Genomic DNA, 8778 nt, shown 5'->3' on the forward strand with positions numbered 1-8778 from the left:
AGCTTTTAGTTGTTTTATCCCACACAACTTCCATAAGTCACTGAATAGCTGAGACATGAAATCTGACTCATGATCTCATAAAATAATTTTAGGAAAACCCACTCTGCTAAAAATAATGAAAAGGGCTTTTTGCTACAGAAACAAGCTTTATGTCAATAGAGTAACTGCTTTGGGATATCGACAGTAAAATCCACTACAACCAGGATATATTTCTCCTCCCTTTGGGTTGGGTGTGGCATAGGACCCATGATGTCCATTGTTACCCTATAAAATGCCTCATATTACGGGCAAGAGGCAAAGAGGAACTTCCTGCAGTCCTGCAGGTCTTTTTTTGACATAATTCACAAGACCTGCAATAATTTCCCCCCTCATTCTGTACCCTGGCCAGTATTTTTTTTAAATGTTCATAGATTTCCATGGCCCTAAGTGACCAGTAAAAGGAAAATCATGTGTCAGCAAGATTAATTCTCCACAGTGCTGGGCAGGCACAATCAGCCACTTGTAAGGTTTCTCAGGGATTTTACTGTTCCCCCCATGAGCTTACCTGTATATTCTCCATTTCCCCTCACTGAGGTCCCTTTCAGGACATATCTCCATATGCACTCTAGAGTGCAGTCTACCCTTAATTCATCTGCAAAATGCTAGCAGCTGACAACTGGGACAGATTCTTCAGTAGCAGAGGTAAATTCCTCCTCCCCCAGTCTCAGAGGATTCTACTTTCCTCTGCTATGCAAGAGCTGGCCTCAATCCCTCCCACATCTGAAAGCACTTTGCTTCCTCTTGCTCAGCTGGGGATGTCCCTTTCTCCCACAGCTGTTTGTCTGCACAATTCTCTTCTATGGGTTACAATATTAACACCTGTGAACATACTAAAAATATCACTTCCCACCAGTATTGCTGTGGAAATGCTGTTTAATATCTCAACTTTCAACCCTTCTCATTCAAAATACACCTTAGCCAGAGGTACAGCTATTTTATATTTTTCCAATGCCAGGAGCTCTACTTCCTGGTCAGGTAACGCATGTATCCAGTTTTTCTGAATATGCTTTCCCTGACCTGAGAAATTTATACTCCAATGTCCCTTGAGGCTATCCATTCCTTGCAATTTACATTGGCAACCATGATAAACTCCAGGTCCACTTCCTCAAGATCAGGCATCACAGAATTAATTGGTGTTAATGACAGTTGCATTAACCTGCATTGGATGGGGTGTGATCTTAGTTTATCTTAAGGCACTTATTTCTCATGTGCTCAGTGGAGTTACATGGGTGGTACCTCCTTGGACCATTCTCCTGTACAGGTTGTGTATAATGGGGATTTCCAGCAGGGGAATGATTCTGAGGAGGTGAGCACCTGGGCTCCCAACCACTCCCCTTCTTCCCAGTGGTAAAACAGGGTCATTCCCTCTACACCAGGCTTCTGCCCCTACACTTGGGCTTGTACAAAGGAATCAGGAGGCAGGATGGCAACTTCCTGCAGAGAACTTAAAGATTTATTCTATATTACATCTCAGAACATATGCTTAGAAAATGCTCTTGAGCAAAGAGATCAAACAAACAGTCATAGTTCTCAGCCACTTTTCCCTTTTTCTTGTTGGGCCACACATTTTCTAGACACATTGACTCATGCCAGCACTCTTCCTGAGATTTGTGAATTTCAGACTGTACAACTCAGGGGTAATTTGAAAGCTTTGCAAGACACATTTTTAAAACTCAGAATATTTCAAAGCTTTTTCAACTAGCATTTCATTAAATATGTTTAATGTTTTACCACACAACTTTGCAATCAGGGGACCTCCTTATCTTCTGGAAGTTTATGAAACTCACATAACCTTTCAAAAGTGGTAAAATATGCTCCAATACAATCTACTTCTTTTTTGTATGCAGGGCACAACCTGTCCTGGCTGGGTGTTCCTTGAATGGAGGGAGTACCTGGGGACTGTGGGATTTGCCCGTTTGCCCATTTTGCTCTGGGCATGAAGCCTTTCCTTCTCATTTTCTTGGGTTTCCTTCTTTTCCAGCTCAATGACTTGTTGGTGTGCAGCTGCTTCTGCTTCCAGGGTTGGGCAGCATGCTGCTTCTTGCTGCTGCCTTTCTGTCTCCCTTTCCTTGATGCTGTTTGTTTCCCATTTTTGGTGTCCATGTTCTTTGTCTTTCTACCCAGACAACCATTTTTATGGTTCACACTCATCTCTTAATTTGTCATTCCCCAACCTGGCCAGCAATATCTTTATAGTTGCTTCACTGATGCTCATGTTTATGCTTTAATTTTGTTCTATTTCCCTTATCTGAAATAAACAAAATGAAAATAATAAAACAGTAATCTTTCTTTTGACTGTTCCTAGCCTTCAAAATTGAGAATCACTTAAACTGTTACACGAGTGCTTAAAGTGTAAATCTCAGTTAAAATAGCAAGATGTTTATGCCATAATTATGCTATTGTCACATTTAGGGGTGCAATTCAGACCAGCGAGATGTTCTGTTACCACTTGTATTAAAATGCTTCTGCTACTCATAGCTTCCATCCTGCATGCACTCTGTATTCTGTAAATTGTACTACTCCGATTCAACCACTTTGAATCCAACAGCCCGCCAAAAGTTATCCTAGACACACTCTTGTCTTAATCAGACTTGGTGAATGTTAGCAGGTGACCTCAACTCACCCCCAGTCCTGAGCTTTCTCAAACTCATGTGCTCTGCAATGTCCATTCCTCTCCTGCAACATTCATAGGCACAACCCAACAACTTGCCACATTAACTGGAGTTGACATGCACTTTAAAGCAAACACAGAACTTGGTTGGGTTAGATTAAAAGTAAAACTAGTTTACTAACAAAAGAAGACAGGATTTTAAGTGAGTTCAAGTATAAGAGATAAAGTCAGAAATGGTTACAAGCAAATAAAGGTGAACACACACATCTAAAAGTCTAAAACTTAATCTAGCAAGGTACAGGCTTTGTTCAAGATGGCTTTCCCAACTAACAGTCTTCCAGCAAAATAGTGTCTGACTCCCCCTTCCCTCCCCTCAGGCTCTCCTCCAACAGCCCAAAGTGCAGGTTCCTTTGTTTTCTTAGATGCAAGACATACCTTGGGGTATTCTGCTCTTTCCTTTCTAGAATAGTATGGATTTTTCTGGTTACCCCTCAAAGTAAAGTTTATTCAAGCAACGTGGAAGAAGACATGGACTCTGGTAGTGAAGGAAGCTCCATGCTCTTTCTTCCTGCACTAGTGTTTGCTAAAATGTAAATTGTTTTGTTTCTTTCCATCTCCCCCCTTCCCTCCCCATTAGTTGATTGCACTGTTTACTGTTTATGTGTAAACTGAGGTAAACTCACACTCCTTTGTTTAGGATGGAGCTGTTTAACACTTTTACCTGTCTGGTTTTGAACAAGTGCTAGCTATCATTCCCGGTAATTCATAACTGTACATATACTGTTGATATTGTTAGCTATATTATTAACCAGTAAGTTATTAGTTTTCAAATGATACCTCACAAGGCATATTTTGTATAAAGATTATTACAATAGTGCGTAAGGTGTGACTACAGGGGTGCATAAGGTTACAGAGTCCTACACTTTTGGAACACTCCTGCTGCAACCTTCGAGAAAGCTCTTGTCAGAAACAGGGGTGCTTGGGCTACAAACATGTTGTCTCACAGAAATCTGTGCTTGGGCTAGGGGACATAAGGACCCAGAGACCTGACCCACTTCTTAATTCCTTCCAAGCACTTGTGCATCTTGTCTGAACCTCCCCTCCCAAGCTTTCTAACATCAAAGTATAAAGGATGAAATTCTGGCCCTACTGAAGTCAAGGGCAAAAATCCCACTGATTTCACCCCAGGTACAGTCTGGTATTTTAGTTACTATATCAAACACAATTTAAAAAAAATATCTATTTTACAAATTTGCACCAACTAAGAACTCTTCTATTTAATTATCTGTGATAGAGCTATCATGCCACAACACAACTAGGCAAGCAAACGTTTTGAACAGCAGATACCATCATGGGAAATACAAGCCCCAGCACACTCTCTGATCTATTTTCATGCTGTAGCACTTCAAAGTAACAAGGGACATTGTGAAAGAGAGTAAATTCATTTAAGAGGTTACACTGTAAAACAGGTTAAAAGGGTCTAGCATAAATGCCAGCTGCTACCTCTTAACATGGCCCTCTTATCCATTAACTTTCAAAAAATATTAAAACAGTGGGGTGAATGCATGATCATTTGACTGCACATTCAACTCAAATGTCACATTCTTTTGGAGTGGATGCCACAGAGTGCATTGTGCCTTTAAGAAAATATGAAACTTTCATTAGAGAGAATGCCAAACTTGCTGGGTCATCTCTGATACGATCTGGAAAAGAGGAACCAACAGTCCTGCTTGGCAACTTTTGATATTATATGAAAGATATATTCTTTCTGCATTTCAAGAGGTATTAGAATGTGGCCAAGCAAGTCAGTTTGCCCTCTTATAAGTCAATGTTTGTGTGCAATTCAAAGCAAGTGAAATTCCCTTTGCTCTCCTCATAGGAACAGCACAACCTTTGAAAGTGTGCATTTCTACTACGGTTTCCATTACAAAGTGTACGGCACTCAGGCTGAGCCCTATCTCAGGTGGTAGCAAGTTCCTATAGCTAGCCCAAGTGAGTTTAGACCTTTTTCTGTCAATTACAGCTGTTATGATGCAAATGTATTGACAGGTGGTTCTTCAGGTATGTAGCTTGAAACATTTTTAGATATTTAAAAATAAGTACCATGATCTTGAAATGGATCTGGTAATAGCAGTGTAGTGACAAATGTAACAGTACAGGAGCCCTGCAATGCACCCACTGCATATGTGCGCTTTCTCCCTCTCCATTTTCTTCACCTACACTTACTGTACATGCATCCTGTAGGGGGAAACTGAGGTCACTCATTCTATCTCCACACTTTTGGAGCATGATGCATCACAATGCTCTGTCCTTACAATTGGAAGCACCACTCCAAGGAAGGGTGGGACCAGGCTGCCATACTGTTGTTACTGGAAGTAGCTATTGCAAATTCCTCCTTGAGCTGTGGGGAATGGCGTGGCTTTCCCATCACCTCTGGATTCTAGAGCCTGGCCAGTCCCAGCTCCTCAACTAACCCTGACTCCACTACAATACTGGTCTGGAGCAGCTCCTCAGCAGGGCCCAGAGCTACCATGCCGAGATGAAAGTGTGCTGAGGCTTTTCGCAGTAAGGAGCAGCAGCCATTAGCTTTTTGCAGTAAGGAGCAGCAGCTGCCATTAGCTAAAAGTGCAGAGTCACATCCCATCTAAACTGTACAAAACAATAGAATATCTGGTTGTTAAGGAAGTATAATATCTACAGACAAACATTAAGATGTTTAAAGAAAATCTTTGCAAGATAACACTCTATTTGGCAGAACTGCTTATCAGCAGTTTCAATTGGGAAAAAAAATCCTTTTTTTAAACCTTCAGCTGTTTGTCTGTTGCGTAACTAGTTTCACAACATTTGAACTGATTCTTGTATGTAGGGAGTAATGTGCTAGGACTGGTTAAATAATTGTTTCATAATACTTTAGTAAAAGTAATTGGTTACGGTACAGATAAGCAGGACCTAAGTCAGGGATCGGCAACTTTTGGCATGTGACCCGCCAGGGAAAGACCCTGGCGGGCCGGGCCAGACCAGTTTGTTTACCTGCCGCATCCGCAGGTTTGGCGATTGCAGCTCCCACTGGCTGCGGTTTGCTGCTTCAGGCCAATGGGGGCTGTGGGAAGCTGCACGGGCTGAGGGATGTGCTGGCCGCCCTTCAAGGGGTAGGTGTGTCACAGGGCTCTGCTTGTTTGGGGGGTGGGGGAACAGGGACAAGGGTGTCCCCACTTACCCAGTGCAAGGTTGATACACCCCAACACACAGATATTGAGACTCTCAGCGGGGCAGACAAACACAAACAGAGACTCCAGCCCTCTGGGTCAGAACCAAGGAACAGTCTGTTGCCCCATACCTTTTGGCTAGGGCAAACAACAAATAGAGGCTTCAGCCCCCTGGGTGGGGCAGAACAAACACAGTCTATAGCTAGAATCTCCAGCAGTAATGCCCACCTGCCAACACAGGATAGAAGACCCAGGCCCACGCTACTCCACCAAGTTCCGATCCAGGGCCATGCGCAGCTAGCAACCTCCTGTTCAGGATTCAAGTACTGATTCCCAATATATTCCCTGGGTCACTTCCTAGCCTTAAGTCCATTTCAGACCTCTCCTCTGAGAGCACCAGCTTGGTGTCCCCATCAATCTCTACAGCTGGAGGGTTCTCCATAACATAGACAGGGACCTCTGCTTCAGCAGGCTGACTATTCTTCAACATCCTCCTCCTCAGTCAGCCCAGATTGAGCTGATCAACCTCCTTTTATCTGTTCCCTCTACCTGGAGCATGTGCAGCAGAGGTTAGGGGATATGGCCTCTTGGGCCCAACGTGGTTAACCCCCGCTTGTCCAGTGTGGGGTCACCCACCACAGGGTGTACCACAGATTTATATTTTCTGCTTTATCATCTATCCCTTTCATAATGGTTCCTAACATTGTTAGCTTTTTTTTTTTTTACTACCACTGCATACAGAATGGATGTTTTCAAAGAACTATACACAATGACTCCAAGATCTCTTTCTTGAATAGTAACAGCTAATTTTGACCTCATCATTTCATACATATAGTTGGGATTAATTTTTCCAATGTGTATTACTTTGCACTTATCAATAAAGTTACAATTTACTCATGCACAGGTCACAGGCAATAAACAAAAATTCACGGTCGGGGGGGGGAGCTTAGCTTAACTGGAGGGGGTGGGACACCGCTGCTCTGGGGGGATGAGGAAGGAGAGAGGTTGCCCGGGGCCTGGCTGCTCTTGCAGCAGGGGCACCCAGAGCACTGCTGCTGTTCAGGCGGTCCCTAGGGCCAGCAGCACCAGCTGTTGCCCAGATGGTCCCCATGCCCAGCTGCCGCCAAGCAGCAGCTGCTTTGCCCACCCACAGGACCACCAACTGGCTGTTGCTCTAGCTGTCCAGGTCTGCCTGAGCAGTAGCTGGTGTGGCTGGCCCTAGGGCCACTCCAGCAGTGGCCATGCGACTGACTGCAGGGCCACCTGACCAGCTGGCTATGGGGTCGCTCCAGCAGCAGCAGGTATGGCTATCGCAGGGGCTGCCTGAGCAGCAGGCCCCAGAGCCAGCTGCTTGGGCGGCCCTGGGGTCAGCCATATGGGCTGCTGCAGAAGTCCATGGAAAGTCACGGAATCCATGACTTCCGTGACCTCGATGACAGACATGCAGCCTTACCTATCAACACTGAATTTCATCTGTCATTTTGTCACTGGGTTGTGAGATCCCTTTGTAACTCTTCACACAAACTTTGGATTTACTATATTGAGTACTTTTGTACTGTCTGCAAATTTTACCCTCACTCTTCACCTTCTTCTCCACATCATTTATGAATATGCTGAACAGCACAGGTCCCAGTACCAATCCTTGGGGGACCCTGATATTTACCTCTCTTCATTGTGAAAATGACCATTTAATCCTTCCCTTTGTTTCCTATCTTTTAACCAATTACTGATCCATGAGAGGACCACCCCTTTTATTTCATGGGAGGTGTGACATACTGAGGGTGGGGTTGATGGAGCATGGTTGGGGGAAGAGCAGAGAATCTGAGGAGGCTGATATCCATAGAAGCATGGAGGGGACAGTGCATCATCATCATCGGCATACCCTGAGGTTCAGAAAATGACATGGCCAAGCTGCCCGAGCATAGTTTTTCAAGGTGATGAAGGGTAACATCATCATAGATTTCACATGCTTGAGTGATGCTATGGACTTCTCTGGCAGCACTACAGACCTGGTTAATAGATAAGCAACCAATGAGGGACGCCGAGTCTTGGGATAATGCATGTACAACAATTTGCCCTACCTACTAGGCAGTTGCTTTTTGATAGATCAGTTGCTATATTTACTGAGTAGTCTTCAGGCTCAGCCTTTGACTAGTTTTGATGTGGCCAAGCACAGATCACTGTGAGTGTGTTTGTGTCCTACAGTGAGAGATGTAAACCACAGGATAGCATGTGTTATATATCTGCCTCTGTGCCTGACCCAAAGGATGCAAGTCTATTGCAGTCCCCACCTATGCACATAACACATACAGATCAGCAGGTTACAGGGACATAATCTCTTCAAATCAGCCTAAGCTGAAAAAAAATTTCTGGTTAGTCTTGCTACCTTGATATATATCTATCTATTTTAAATTCATCAAATGCATAGTGAGCTCTTGATCGGCACTTTCTTTTAGAACTACTGTTAAGGGAAAAAAGAAAAAAAAAAGAGAGAAAGACAAACCTTTTTCCTCTGCCTATCAACATCTGGTGTACACTGAAGAGTTGTATCAGTTTGTGATATAGAAACAAAAAACAAAAAAACCCCAAACCCTTGGCTGACACAGTTATGCTGACAACTCACCTGCAGAGACATAGATGGAAAAATGCTTAGGGAGATGGCGTTTCTACACCCTTCTGTCAGTGTAGGCTCTGTCTACAGAGCAGGGATTTGTTGAGATCTTTGTCAGATATTCTTCTTTTCTCACACTGATTCTTCATTTTATTCAGACATTGGGCAGGAGGGAGACCCTTATAATGAATCTCAATCAAACACAGCAGACCCTAGGAACAGCAATGATGGTGGTAGCTTAGGCAGAGAGAAGGTTACCTAGGGAGGTGGTGGAATCTCCTTCCTTAGAGGTTTTTAAGGTAAGTCTTGAT

The 8778-nt window shown here is 43.7% G+C and overlaps 1 protein-coding gene across 4 annotated transcripts in view; it reads right to left on the minus strand.

Annotated features, from left to right (window-relative positions):
• The window catches only part of MGAT4D (MGAT4 family member D), a 134799-nt gene that overhangs the window by 124895 nt on the left and 1126 nt on the right, over positions 1-8778 (minus strand). The window contains exon 2 of one of the 4 annotated variants that reach the window (XM_045019637.1): positions 8480-8679. The exons of 2 other annotated variants lie outside the window; for them this stretch is intronic. The gene's annotated coding sequence lies outside the window, so the exon portion shown is untranslated. Of the gene's footprint in view, positions 1-544; positions 2288-8479; positions 8680-8778 lie in introns of all 4 variants that reach the window. One more of the 4 variants, XM_045019638.1, reaches the window with a different exon arrangement.

The sequence above is a fragment of the Mauremys mutica genome, chromosome 5 (genome assembly GCF_020497125.1).
Source record: "Mauremys mutica isolate MM-2020 ecotype Southern chromosome 5, ASM2049712v1, whole genome shotgun sequence".
In the NCBI taxonomy this organism is placed as follows: domain Eukaryota; kingdom Metazoa; phylum Chordata; order Testudines; family Geoemydidae; genus Mauremys; species Mauremys mutica.